General features: G+C 31.5%; 1 protein-coding gene and 1 pseudogene across 1 annotated transcript in view; one reads left to right on the top strand and one right to left on the bottom strand.

The window, feature by feature from the left end:
* The window catches only part of LOC134701523 (tRNA (32-2'-O)-methyltransferase regulator THADA-like), a 259,205-nt gene that overhangs the window by 234,378 nt on the left and 9,702 nt on the right, over nucleotides 1-15,125 (top strand). The window lies entirely within an intron of this gene.
* LOC134701433 (piggyBac transposable element-derived protein 4-like) lies at nucleotides 5,041-6,569 on the bottom strand (annotated as a pseudogene).

Genomic DNA, 15,125 nt, shown 5'->3' with positions numbered 1-15,125 from the left:
GATATAAATGACCGCAGAATTGACTGCCTCGTGTATGCAGAGGATTATTTTTTGTCTAGTTCCGAGGCAAGTCTTTCAAAAACGACTTGATAAAATTGAGAATGGAAATGGGGAATGTGTCAAAGAGACAACAACCCGACCAAATAAAAAAACAACAGCAGAAGGTCACCAACAGGTCTTCAATGTAGCGAGTAATTCTCGCACCCGGAGGCGTCCTTCAGCTTGATAGTTGATAGTTTGTCCTGAACTGTAAAATGGTGTTTAGAGGTCAATCTATTTTAAACCAAAGTAAATATGTTTAACAATCCTGGAACACATTTAAAAGAATATTTGTATTGCGAAAAAGATATAGTAGAATGTGTTAACAATTATAAGTATCTAGGTTTAATATGTATATTGCCGGACTTTTTAAGCATGGAAAGGGAGAGTCATACAAAAAATCAGTATAAGCAAAATTCAAATTGCGAACTTCATCATCTTACAATCCAAGTAATTTTACTCTATAACATATATATATATAGAGAATAATACATGGCAAAATCCGTATCATATGTCGTATCATCCCGAGACATCAATATCAGCCCAAGGGCCTTTAGGCCCGAGGGATGATATTGGTCGAGGGTGATACTGCATGTGATACGGATTTTGCCATGTATTATACGCTTTATCATATATTTCAACAGAAGAGAATTATATTATATGAACTTTTTTCTGATCCATAGCACTGGGTTACCTTCAGTTCTGTTTTTGTCTTGTTTCAAAGCCATACAATAACTTCTCAATTATTTATACGAATCACCTAGGTTACCTTACTATTTGCGTGCTGTTATTTTAAAAATATTTTGTTTATTTTTGTATTTTTTATAGTTGCATTTAGTGTGCCAAAAAATATAAAAACTTGATGTTCGTGACGTCACATACAATATGAAAACTTGACATTCGTGAAGTTACAAACCAAACAATGACATCATTCAAAAAAATGACCTATTTTGAAGAAATTTTTTCTAAAGCAAAAAAAAAAACAAAAAAAACTGACTTCATGTAAAAAAAAAAAAAAAAAAAAAAGGTATGCGATACGGGGTATGCGATACGGGTTTAGCTATGCGATACGGGGTATGCGATACAGGGTAGGTGATACAGACTGGAAAAACGAACCATTATTAGATATACAAAATAGCTGTATTTTGTACTAAATATATGATAAATATATTTCTCTTATGGTTGGGGCCTGTTATCTATTTCTCGCATGAATAGATAATTCTCGTATCACACTGTCCGGAGTGTGATACGAAAAAGTGATACGAAAAATGCGTTAATTTGATTGGCTAACGAAACCTCCTGAAACGATATTGCGGAATTTTCATTGGCTATTCTTTAGGTCATTGTTGATTGTTGACAGTTAAAGGTCACAATGATGTACATTTCCTCCATTGCAACGGAGATAAGCGATTTCTTCAATAATATAGAAAATACGCACACTTTTCACCTTATTATATATTCTTATTCAAATATTATTACATTCTGAAGCGTACAAAATGTTTAAAAAAGTCTTATGCTGAAGATTGACGACGAACAGGACATATGACGTCACAATGCAGTTATGTTCAAGCGACTGGGTCGACGTTTCGCGGATTTTTTTATTAAGCACAAAAAGCATGTTTACCATAAGAGAAATAGGTTTCACAACTCGGGAGAATTAGATATCGTTTGATATCAACTCTCTTTATTTAATTTAAATAGTAATAAAAAACTCGCCACAGGCTCGTTTATTATTATATTGAAATTAAATAACTCGAGTTGATATCAAGCGATATCTAATTCTCACTCGTTATGAAACCTATAAATATACGACCATACAATAAAACCTATTTTAATGAATGGCAGGGAAATTACAGGAATGTTCAAAACTATCTCTTCAGCATGCCAGAAAGAAGGTGAATATTTATTACAGCACCTTTACATATGAACGATTTTTTTTAGATGAATCAAATTTAAAATTAGGTTAAACAAATAGTCTTCTAACTTTATAGCTGTGCTAGGAGAGCTTGATATATTCCCTTTATATTTTCAGTTGTATTATCAATTAATATGAAATATCGGTTTAGAATAAAACAAAAAACAATATGAAAGATGGTTTACTATATAATACCTTTAGGTGTAACAAAAACATGTTCACTAATAATATTGAATGCTTTAATTCATCCATACACATACATTATTGTTTTCAAAAAGCTGAAATATTCATAATTTGGAAGTAAAGCTTGACTTTGTTATCAAGTCAGTTAAGCAAAAACCTTTGTTATAGTTTGGTAAAATTTTGATAGACAAAAAGAATATATACAAAGAGTAGTAAATTAGATTTTTATTTCAAACTAAAAACTTGTTTCTCTAAAGAAATGTATCTACATGAATCTTTAACAAATTAAAACATATGCAAGAGCAACAAAGGCTAAAGGTTCCTGGCATACGTAAGACACAAAAATGCGGCGAGTTTAAACTGGTTTTACTCACGCTCATTAGCCCATCATATCTCCATCATCTCTAGCCAATGTATAAGACATATATAATTTTAACATCCTCAATTTTGAGTGTCACTGACAAACAATAAATTTTGCTGTCCCTTACGAATATTGTCCGGATATGGAGCTGCCCCAAAAAGCCCACTTTAAACGAAATCTGCAGAAGGGGTGTTTTACATATATGAACTATAGTTTAGTTGCTATCTCCCTTTACGTTTAATACGACGGTGCTATGTATGAAATTTAAAAATAATTAAACTGCAAGCCATCTGCTGTATTTCAAAAGGCTATCTGCTTCTTTGTAGCCTGCTTCTTCAGAAAATACTATACGTAGTTAATACCTAGTCCATTTTATTTTAACAAGAGACACAGATATAGTGTAAACCACAAAAAAAATCAACAAGACTATGTACAATTCTATAACTAATCATCATTCCAAAATGTTATACAGTTACACCAAAAAAAATTAAAATATTTTAGTTTCCCCATTTTTACGAAATTCGACTTTTGTAACTCGCAACTCGACTTTCTTAACTCGCAACTCGACTTTTGTAACTCGCAACTCGACTTTTGTAACTCGTAACTCGACTTTTTTAACTCGCAACTCGACTTTCGTAACTCGCAACTCGACTTTCTTAACTCGCAACTCGACTTTTGTAACTCGCAACTCGACTTTCTTAACTCGCAACTCGACTTTCGTAACTCGCAACTCGACTTTTGTAACTCGCCACTCGACTTTCTTAACTCGCAACTCGACTTTCGTAACTCGCAACTCGACTTTCGTAACTCGCAACTCGACTTTTTTAACTCGCAACTCGACTTTCTTAACTTGCAACTCGATTTTCTTAACTCGCAACTCGATACTCGACAACAAGTGAATCTCGCCATTTTCAAGGCAAAAGTGAAAGTAGGGAAGTCCCGCAGAAAATAAACAAACTTTCATAAAAATTAATAAATTATAGGAATTTAATGTTTAATCATATATTTCCACTCTGAAAAATATTGTTATTTAAATTGAAGTTAACTATACCTTAAATTAATTTTTTAAATAACCTCAACCTTGAAATAATTTTGTTTGTTTGGATAAGTTGGAGTTAGCTCCCTTAACCCTTTCAATGCCAAGACCAAATTTTAAATTTGCCAAGACGTTAGAAACGTAATAATATGACGACGTCACCGATAATATCAGATTTTCAACGTTGACGTTCCTATCGCTTTTCGCCATGCATAGGACGCCTACTATTTGTTCATTGCATGCTGCGGCGGTTGTGGATAGTTGGCTATAAATTTAGGAGGAGGAGCAATAAACATTAAACATTAAACATTACCAATAAAGAAATAAGTTGATTTTCGCCAACCCCTAAAAATAAAAGAAAACGAAAACTATCGCAAAAAACAGCAGTAAATTAATAAAACAGCCCTCAAAACAACGCAAGTTAGAAAAATCGAGAGTTTCAAGTTTCCATAAATGAATATTGGGGATGGATTCTTACCCTTTGATTGTCCTTCATATTGACTTACCACATTCTTTTTATTTATCATAGACGTATGCGCCACATCTCCTTTTATCTATCATGGACGCATGTACCACATCTCTTTTATTTATCATAGACGTATAGTACAACATTTCCTTTTATTTATCATAGACGTATGTACCACATCTCCTTTCATTTATCATAGACGTTAGTACCACATCTCCTTTTATTTATCATAGACGTATGTACCCGGCACATCTCCTTTTATTTATCATAGACGTATGTACCACATCTTCTTTTATTTATCATAGACATATGTACCACATCTCTTTTTATTTATCATAGACGTATTATATGTACCACATCTCCTTTTATTTATCATAGACGTATGCACCACATCTCCTTTTATTCATATATAATAAGACGTACTATATGTACCACATCTCCTTTCATTCATCCGTGACGTATTTGCCACATCTCCTTTTCTTTTGATTTATGTGTCAATGCTAAGGTTTTTTCCCCCGTAATGTTCGCATGATTGCATTGCTAATAATAATTCTATACAAATCATTGTATACAAGAAAAGAAAAAGATATGCACATAGTAATGTATAAAGAATAAAGTTGCAATTCGAAGAAATGCAAAATTCTACTAGCATTGGATAATTATGAACTATTATCTTTAATTTAATTTTAATTGCTTGTTTTGTACTTTTTCTTAATTGTGTCCTGAATTTTCATATGTGTTATATATATATAATAACATCATGCAACAGCTGGTAACCTGGTTCACTATAGTTTTGGGGGGAGGAGGGGTCATAGATGTATTAAAATTAACATAATGTTATGAATTCACCGTAAAATTGAAAAACGTTCCATGAACTATTTTGTGACGTTGGCGGGTCTTTTTTTTGATTTTTTTTTAGGAAAGCCAGAGTTCCCCATCTGCGGGAGATCTTACTTTTGGACAACGTGTTATTTAAGTTAACTGCCTTTTTTTTTCTTTTTTGTCAGTCTCTTTACAACTAATAAAACTTGTATATTTTAGACATCCTTATTTTAAAAAAATAATTAAAATTTATAACATGTGAAAATCTTTATTATTTGTAAATGTCAAATTTGTTACTGTTCGTCGCACAGAACTAAATGTCGGTTGAAACATAAACTATGCACACCGCGGAGACATCTACCACATTGTAATCTTGATCGCTTCCTTCTTCCGTTACTTCGATATGAACATACAACACAATCTTTCACTTTGCCGTTGGCTAATCTTCGAAGTTCTTTCTTTCGATTTTCTAACTGACCCGGAAATCTATCTCTCATGTGTTCCATTGACAAACTTTCAATTACCTCGTGAATGAACTGGAGGCGTGATAGTGGACGAGGGTTGTTTGAGTTTTTTTTATAAAGAATGTACGCATTTATCATGAATCTTTGAAAAAGATTAAACATAATTTTTTTCCACATTTTGACGGTTTTCCTTTCATCGTTGTAGAATGCTGTGAACATGTCATTTCGATCTACTCCTCCCATATTTTTGCTGTAACTTTCTATGGCGGTTGGTTTGCCACGAGGTGAAACTCGTGCATTGCAAAATGTAGACACTAGGCGAACTGGTTTCCGTTTGTTTTGTCTGTATGCACATACTAATGTTTCTTGTCTTCTCATAAATACATATTCATCCGGACGTAATTCTGGGTTTTTTATTCTTTGTGGCATTGGTCGGTTACTTCTTAAAGTTCCAGTCATAAATGTCATATTTAAAAGTAGTTCTGATGCTAGTGATAGACTAGAAAAGAAACTATCACAAAACACGTGGTATCCTTTATCAAATAAACAACTAACGTTCAGTAGACTTTTAACAACCATACTACTTTGGAGTTCCCCATCAGGCACAGGATCGAAACGACGACCTCTATAAACAGTACTATGTACGAGATAACCGGATATAGATTCTACCAGCATCCAAAGTTTAATGCCAAATTTGTGACTTTTTGTTGGTATATATTGTGTCATTACAGAGCGCGCACGTGTCCCAACCAAAGACTCATCAATCGATAGGTTTTCTTTCAGGTGTATAAAGATATTTGGATCGCATGTTCAATGAATCAAGAATCGGCTTAAACTTGGCTGATGGGTCATATGTTGGATCATTTCTGCCTGAAACTTTACGATTATCAACAACATGTAAAAATTTTAGAATTAATTGAAACCTATTTCTTGGAAACATCTTTCTAAACCACTTGTATTCTTGTTTTCCTTTCTTCCAGTAGCACTGTAGTGTCGGTCTCTTATTCAGTCCCATATTGTAAATAGCGGCAAGAAACCCTTTGAACTCATTAATTGTGAGCGGTCCAGTCTTAATCCATTGGTGAACACGTGAATGTCTACATCTGTTGATCCTTTGCATGTTGGTTTTGATAAATGATCGGGCATATCTGAAATATAAATGTCATCACATTAGAAAATATATACGCTAAAGGATGTAAAATAGTTTAACTGTAAATTTATTAAAAACGGATATCAAAATTTACTATACACATGCTTATTATTTGAATTTTCGTTTGGTAATACCGCACTGTATTTATCGAGCTGTAAATACATCAATATAGAATAAGAAATCAATCAAATTTTAATATTTTTTCTAGCTGCATCATATTTTTAAATGTCTGTTAATATTCCGGTCCGGTGCGGCCCGTTAATTTCATGTTTATGAAATAAGCAATATTTTCGTCAATATTTTTGAGGATCTATGAAGATTCTTTTTGGGTGTTTTTGTTCTACTTGGGGCGTGTACCGTGGGTATTTATAAACCTATAAATATTACATATTTCATGTTTTCAAAATAAAAAGGGGTTTCTCACTTATCTGATAAATGAAATGAAACATGAATACGTGTTTGCATTGAAGTAAATGATTTTCGTTAATTCAAAAAAAAAAAAAAAATGCTTGTAGGTCTTTATCTAGTACATTATTTTCGGCGGCAAAATAAGAATTCCGCATCTACGATCCCAAATTGCGTTCGCAAAACGAGAAAACGTAGGAACACACAATCAATATACAGTTTATATTCATGATACGCGCACCCAAAATTTTTAATAATGCCTTTGGTTGTAGGTCTATTCACTTTGATAATTCTACTAGGCTTTTCACTTCTTTTGTAGTTATTCTAATCATCGGGAAATTGTGCAAGCTTATATTTCTTTTTTTTTAAATGGGGATGGTTCGGGGGAGGTTAAAAATAATCATTAGATTAGATTTTTAAAAAAGGACATTCGCATACAGACGAAACATTTGTTTGTTAAATTATACTGATACATTTTGTAGGAAAAGTAAAGCTATGAACCAACTCAATTATCATCATGTGAAAGTATGACAAAACAGATATATACTTTATCAATAATATTGCATCAGTTTTATGAAGACAGAAATGCCAAAATAGCGAGCTTTTTTACCTGTTTGTTTCTTGGACTATCTTCTTCATAAGATTGACTGTAAACATGAGCATAAAATATGCTATTGCAGGAGCTCCTCTGTCTGGTATATTTTTTACACCACTTTCACCAATAAATTCGGGGTCTTCAGCGATTTCTTCCGGCGGAAAAATGCGGAACCAAGGATTTGCGATATTCGCCATATTTCCGTATTTCGCAACGCTCCCGTTGACATCATATATTCTAAGACGACGTTCATATTCGTGCAATTTCCCGTAGTTTTCCTCACAATACTATTTTGGAAAAATGGCAATTTTGCAAATGCAAAGAAAGGCTTAATAGAAGAACTTGTAAATGCCGGTCAGATATTTTTTAACTATCAATACACATTTCAATTGTTAAATAATAAATACCATTTGTTCTATAAATCGCAACAGTTTATGTTTAGTCTTGAAATTGCATTTTGCATGGAACGAGTTTATTGCCCTATAGGGTTATAAAAAATATTGAACTTATGTATGCAAACATGTTTATTCGGAAATAATGCATGTATGCACGTTGTTAAAATTTATTACGAATCTATAACGTATTATCGACAATTAATATTTCAGTCAATGGTTGATGAATTCAAGCTTATTAATTTTCCGAGTGTTTTGCCGGAGTTTACCGAATTGTGGCATTGATAAACAATCAAACATAGCACACGCGGCTAGCATATGAAAAATAAAAGAATAACAGATTTGTTTTATATATTTTCAATGAGTTTCCTTGTGTTAAATCAAACGCCTTTCCTTTGAACATATTGTTGAATGACCAGATGTCTTTATTTAAAAAATCTTTTATTGTTAAAAATAAATTATTTTAGAAAAAAACAAAAAAAGTTGGACCTGCATGCATAACCTTTCTTATTACTCCATAGTCTTTCCAAAACAAAATTGTTGAAATAGTTCAATATCAACACATGAACCCTATTTGATACATATATGACTATAGTATTCTAACGTTTGGTTTGCTCCAGCGCGGGTACCTGTTGTTGTTGTGAAAGTGACGTAATAAACGTCAACGTCAAACTATTGTTTACAGTATACATAATAAAACCGTTGAATTATTCAAATTTAACTGTCGTAGTTATCAAACAACTTATTTTCAACATTTTTAAAAGACATAAAGCCGTAATTGTTGCAAAAATATGATAAATATTTTTACCAATTAAGGGCCAAAATATTGGCCCTCTGGCATTTTTCAGATATTGCTTAGGCCAATTTATTGGCCCTATGGCACAGAACTCGTTAGTCCAATTTTGAATTCATAACAACATTTGACCAGTTTATTTTTAAATAGGACATATGTGCATCTGGTGAAATTTAGAAGTTGTAAACTATACTATTCAATCTTCCATTTGACATCATTGTGTATGAAAAATGTTCAGGGATATTTTGTTTAAATGGGTCACTTATTTCAATACAATGATAGAGGAATCAGTCTCAGAGGGGGGATCTAATTCTTTAGTTTTAAGAGGGAAACCATGGATGTAACTAAAAAAAAAATTGCACAAGGTTTCCTGCTTACATGATGATTTAATCACTGAAGTTTAAGCAAAAATCAATTATTTTGATAAATCACTTTTACACAGCACTCTGCATGATTCTTAGGTGGACAGGTACTTTAAAAAATTCTTTTAATTTTTTTTTGCATTACTTAATTATAATTAATGGAAATATGATAAACTGTGCACACTAATGCTTGGCATATTATACTAGTTTACGTGAACTATATAGTTCTACAAGCCTTTAATAAAATATAATTTAAATTGCTAAATAAGATCTAAAAACGGAAGGCCATTTGACCTTCAACTCTGGAAGTCTTATATCAATATTCTTGTTATGTGTAATGGGAAAGAAAGTTTATTTAAGATTACCACTCAAAACGTGTATTTCTTTCTTTTTAAAAAAAAGGAATACAAGGTCCATTTGAGGCATTGGACCAATAATTTCTGTGAAGACCAACCAGTTATCATCTGTTATAAAATCAAATATGATATATTGTTTCAAAAATTGAAATAGTTACGAAATAAGAAAATTATTTGCATATTTCTTCTTAAAATTAGCTCTGATTGTTTTTTCTTCATCGAGCCAAAATTTATTATGCAACAAAAAATTGTAGAATTTCTTATATACTTTTTTGCAAGGTTCTCATAATTTACTATCAAGATATTGTCCTGAACATGCATGAAATATTTACTACTGGATGTTAAACAACCAACAATCAATCAATCAATTACTATCAAGATATTCCCAAATCCCTATCTTGATAGTAATTGTATTAGAATAGAAACAACTTGATATTGTTAAAAATAAATGTATATTAGAAAATTGAAATATAATTAAAACCTCCTTATTTTAAGGTGCCAACCCCTTAATTTTCAAAAGTTGCAGAATCAAGTGTTGACTTCTACAAACTGAAATAAAATGTGCTGCAATTTAGACTATTGAGTTCGCTGCTCAGTTTCAAAATAAATAGATTTCCATGACACAAGTATATATTGATAGGGTTTTAATTGAGGAATAAAAAAAACTAATAAAATATAGGGGTCAATGTGCTTGTTTTTTGAGATATTAGCCATTGAAATTTTGGCAGGAAAATTTTTCCTCTTGATTTTACATGGCTTTATCATTGACCAGTTAAAGTTCTCAAAAACTATTAAAAAATAAATAAGATATTATAAGACTTTTACAAATGGCTAATAATTATACATGTTAAAGATTTATAAAAAGAAAAATGGGGGTTCATGGGCAAAATTTTTCAAGGCATCCAAATGGATGAAACCAGAGAATTTCAAATATCGGACAAAAAGTCCAAAACATGACAAGCAGACATCCTGAAAGATACATTTTGATATGCTTGCAAATTTCTTAAAACAAGTCAAGTTCAATCAAAGTGTTACATTACAATATAATACATCAGAAGATCATTGCTAGACAATTCAGCTAAACACCAAAAAGTTTAAATTTGTCTACGGTCAACTAATGATTTATCCTGTAAAAGCACTTGGTTCTCTGATAGCACTAAAAACCAAAGTTGGGTTTTCCAAAAATTCTTAAAAAATAATTTATGACTTAACAAATTGCTTTGGACAAGACCTTGCTTACATTTTGAAATTTATGTTTCCATACCAATTAAAAGGATTAGATAAAGTGAGGTTGTTGAAGTTGATACAATGCAGGGGGCACTCATAAAAACATAAAGGTCTGAAACAGGTCACATAACTCTGTATTGTGACCACATAAAAACAGCTCTGGTTGTTTGTATACCGATGATATTTCAAAGAATATTTCATCACTTGCTACAATTATCTAAAATTTATAGGTGGTAAAAAGTAATTAATTTGGCATTAAAAAGTTACACATGTTAAGATAGGTTATCAATAATGGCTGAACCTTGACCCTGTCATTTTCATCACAGACCTATCTGAGAAGAGAGGAATTGTTGTAATTTTTTAAGGTGTATGATCTTGCTGTGTAATAATTAACAAACTTTATTTGTTTTTATTTTCCATAACCCCTTGGTATCTGAGTGCTATGTCTTTGAAATAGATACCTTGGCTCACAGTGGGATCGTAATACACAGAACCAGTAATCTAAGGAATGTCCATTAACAAGGAACCAGTAATTAATCTCCTGACTGATTCCTGGTTAATGAGAGCTTTATCCAAATACTTGGGATAATCTGGAATTCTCTGACAATGGTTATCAAAGTGTTTTGATTGATAAGCTCGAATGATAAATCATAATTGCCAGAATATTTATAATAGTTTACATTATTATGTTGTTTTATGGGTAATCTTTATCATATATAACAGATAAATATAAATCTTCAAACAAAAGTCTGCTCATCTTTATTACATAATTGTAAACAATGGAGGAAAGAACGTGTGGACATAAGAAAGAAAAGCTTCTTAACTTTGTTTTTGCGATAGATTTTTGTTTCTAATGTTTTGAATAAAACTGATTCATTTTACAAGCATCTGTCATATAAAAAGTTAGAAAAAGTTAGCTTCTGATTTTTTTTTTGCCTTACTGTTTCATTTTACATATATACATCTTCAATAAGGAGGGAAAATTAAGAAAAACTATTTAAAACATGAAAAGACCATACAATATGAATAATGTTGTGTTTTTCAATTTATGCAGTTTTTGAATAGCAAATAATTGCGCAAATACATGCAAGAAAGTTTAGAATTAAAAAAAGGGGAATAGTGTCAAAAAGTGTTTTCATTAGTAACTACAACTCCATAATAGAAGACACTTACAATTTTGCAATTGAGCTAAAAAAAGCTTGGGGGGAGGAAAATTGGACAAAATATTATATTTTGCTTTTTCTTTTTTTTTTAAATAATTCTAATTTTATGACTTGAGACTTATTTTTTAGCATTTGTCTTTTAAGTTCCTTGTTCACATAGTTTACTCTATGATACTGTTTTTCTCAGTAGACAAATATGTCATGAATGCTGATGATAATTTATCCCAGTCTTGAATTAATTATTTTAAACAAATCATAATTATTATTATATCATTGAGCTTAAATTTCTCTTTTATGATCTTTAAGACATATGATATATATTGCCCCTAACGCAATAAAACAACAATTTTACAATACAAATCACATTTTTAACGATTATTGGCAATAATCATTCTGTTGAGAAATGGAAATATAAGTATTTTAACGATCTTTAAAACTGTTTTTACGATGCTGCAGTGTATTTTTAATGTCCCTGCGGTGTAAAACCCCTGCTGACTGATGGAATATTACAAATGATATTTTTTTTCTACATTTGTTCGTAATTTTTGTTAATTATTTTAACACAAAGATATGGATGAAAATCACTGAAACAAGGAATAAATATGTATTAAAGAATCTGATTATTAAACTCAACCACATGATCAGAACACCTGGAGTTCTCTAAGTACAGTTAATGATTGGCTGTTTATTTTCTTTGCTTCGAACATGCTACAAAGATAAAATCTAAGATTTCTTTCCAAAAACTTCAAATTAACTAGTAGTGAAAATAAAGCGGTAAAGGTGAACTCTAATTGTTGCACATGGTTAGCACTACCTGGTAGTAATTAATAACTCCGCCTTGTGAAATAGACATCTTGATCCATTGTTTGTTTATATTGGGCTTCAAGACTTGATAAGCTGTAGTCATAATTATCTAATTATAATTCGGGAGATTATCTGATTAAGCCATGTACCAAATCTAAACATTTTTTGTGGTTTCTGTGAAGTTTTTTTTGTTTTACATATGTGTAAACATGAGTGACATTTAACACTTAAAGCTCTTTAGAGGATATTTTTTGTTTACAAATTTTATTATTTTAAATTGCAAAAAAAGCATTTTTTGAATGCCAAGACTTAGATGATGTCATTTTTCTTTTAAGTGGTATTTTTCATTTAATTATAAAAGTTTCAGTAAAGTTTTTCACTAGTTTAGATATTTTTTTAATAATTTTAAAAGAGATAACCATATATTTGCAATCAACCCTACTTTACTTAAAGTTGTCTTCATCTGGCAATGCTAATTACCAAATTCCTAAACTGTACAATGAATCATCGAGAAATTTCTTTATAATATATTTAAAATATGTAAACAAATTAATGGTGACTTTTTTATTCTGTGACTTTAAGTGTAAGTGAGTGCATTTTGTCCATTCTTGTTACATTGCATTTAGTGAAATCTTGGCTGGTATTGCTTGGGGAGGCGTGACAAGCAAAGTTATCCTCAAAACTGCCAAAGCAAGTTCCACATGAGCAGCAGGATCTGTTAACACTTCCAGAGCACCTGAGATCAACCCTAGTTTTTGTTGGGGTTCATGTTGCTCAGTCTTTAGTTTTCTATGTTGTGTCTTCTGTACTTTAATTTGTCTGTTTGTCTTTTTATTTTTAGCTATCATGCGTTGTCAGTTTATTTACAATCTATGAGTTTGACTTTCCCTCTGGTATCTTTCATGCCTCTTTTGCAAATACAAACAGAGTAGGAAATAAATGTCCTGATTTTGCACAGGGGAGAGGCTGAAAACATTGTCAGTCCTAAGGTACTCTGCTTTTTGTCTTGCCCCTTCATAATGCAAAATTCAAAATTTTCAAAAGTGTACTGATATATTATGGGACCCAAAACCTTTGACAAACCCAAGGCATTAACAGAAGAATGATTGATAATTTTGAAGCTTTGAGTATAATACTATTCTCTAGGTTCCTTTAGTTCTTATACATCCCGCATTTATACTTGTAAGCTGAAAGTGATGAAAAACAACACAGAACATAACATAAAGAGTAACTTTAAATTTTGATTTTTAACCTCAGATGGGTTTTACATGTTCGTTCAGGTTTCTTTATTAAACGCAGCTGCAGGTCCTATAATTTGAGTAATTCCAAAGACATTAATAAAAACAAATAATATGAAAAATCCATTTGTACTTATTTAAAATTTGAGATGGGTTCAAATTGCTCATCAAACGCAGTTGCAATATAGAATAAAGTTCTCAAGTGAAATTTAACCAAAGAGTAAACAAATCTGCATGTGGTACAACTGAATATAAACTGTTATAAAGACAAAACATCAGATTTTGAGATACAAACGATAGTAAACCAGCACAGATGTTTGTTATTTTCTACTGTTCATTGCCCTTGTATCACAAAAGTTCAAGGTTTGGGGTAACAGTCAAAATATTTATACTTTTTAAGGTGGAAGTGTTTAGGTATGTTACTATCTTTGAACGAGTAATTAGCAAAAAGGTCATTGTTTCAGTCCTGATGCAGTCTGATCATTGTTTATATACAAATATTGCTTATTTATACATCAAGGGTGGATAAGTCTGCAGTTCTCAATTTCGATATTCAAATTCTGGTCAATAATGAGGCTGTTTTGATTTTCCTGTGAAATGTAAGTTTTAAGCATGTCTATGTAAACCCTTGAGCATTGGTTGGGAACCCCCCCCCTTTTTTGGACGATCAATGCATTTGAATGGGAGCATATAGTTGGAACCCCCCCTTTACTCTGGGTTGGGAACCCCCTTTTAAAATGACTGGATCAGCCCTGCTTGAGTGTTTAATTGTCCAAAGATATTGTTCCATTTTCCAAATTTCTTCTTATAAAAAACAGGTGACAGAATATTGACCATCACTGTTTCATTGGAAATTTAGGACAACTTGTTATAATATACAGGTGCAAGATTGGGGTAAATATTCCAAGAAAAAAGTAGCATTTCTCATTCTAAAAGAAAGCATATCAGATTGGTGCTATCTTCAAGTTATATTGGCTCTCAGTTTTTTACCCAAGTAGTACAGTCTAATAACTATCATGCTTTTGTAATTCTTTTTGTCTTTGCAAATAACAATTATGGAAACTACATTTGGAATGCTTAATTGATTTGAGAAGAATTTTGCAATGGCTAGGTTCTGACAAGGATTTGTATAGAAATACAGATTCAATAAATTATGTCTTCATCTGAAGTTATTCCAAATTCATTCCTACAGTTAGAGTTCAGAATTTCTATTAACAAGAATTGCTTCGGAATGCTAGTCCATTTAGCAGGGTTATCAAAACAACATTGCACAATTAGCAAACTTTTTGAATTGTTGCTTTAAATAAGTACTTTATCACTTCTGATTAACCTGCCTCTAAAAAAATAGTCATAA

Source organism: Mytilus trossulus, unplaced genomic scaffold (assembly GCF_036588685.1).
Source record: "Mytilus trossulus isolate FHL-02 unplaced genomic scaffold, PNRI_Mtr1.1.1.hap1 h1tg000244l__unscaffolded, whole genome shotgun sequence".
NCBI classification, from domain to species: Eukaryota; Metazoa; Mollusca; class Bivalvia; order Mytilida; family Mytilidae; genus Mytilus; species Mytilus trossulus.
This window is presented reverse-complemented; position numbering and strand designations above follow the sequence as displayed.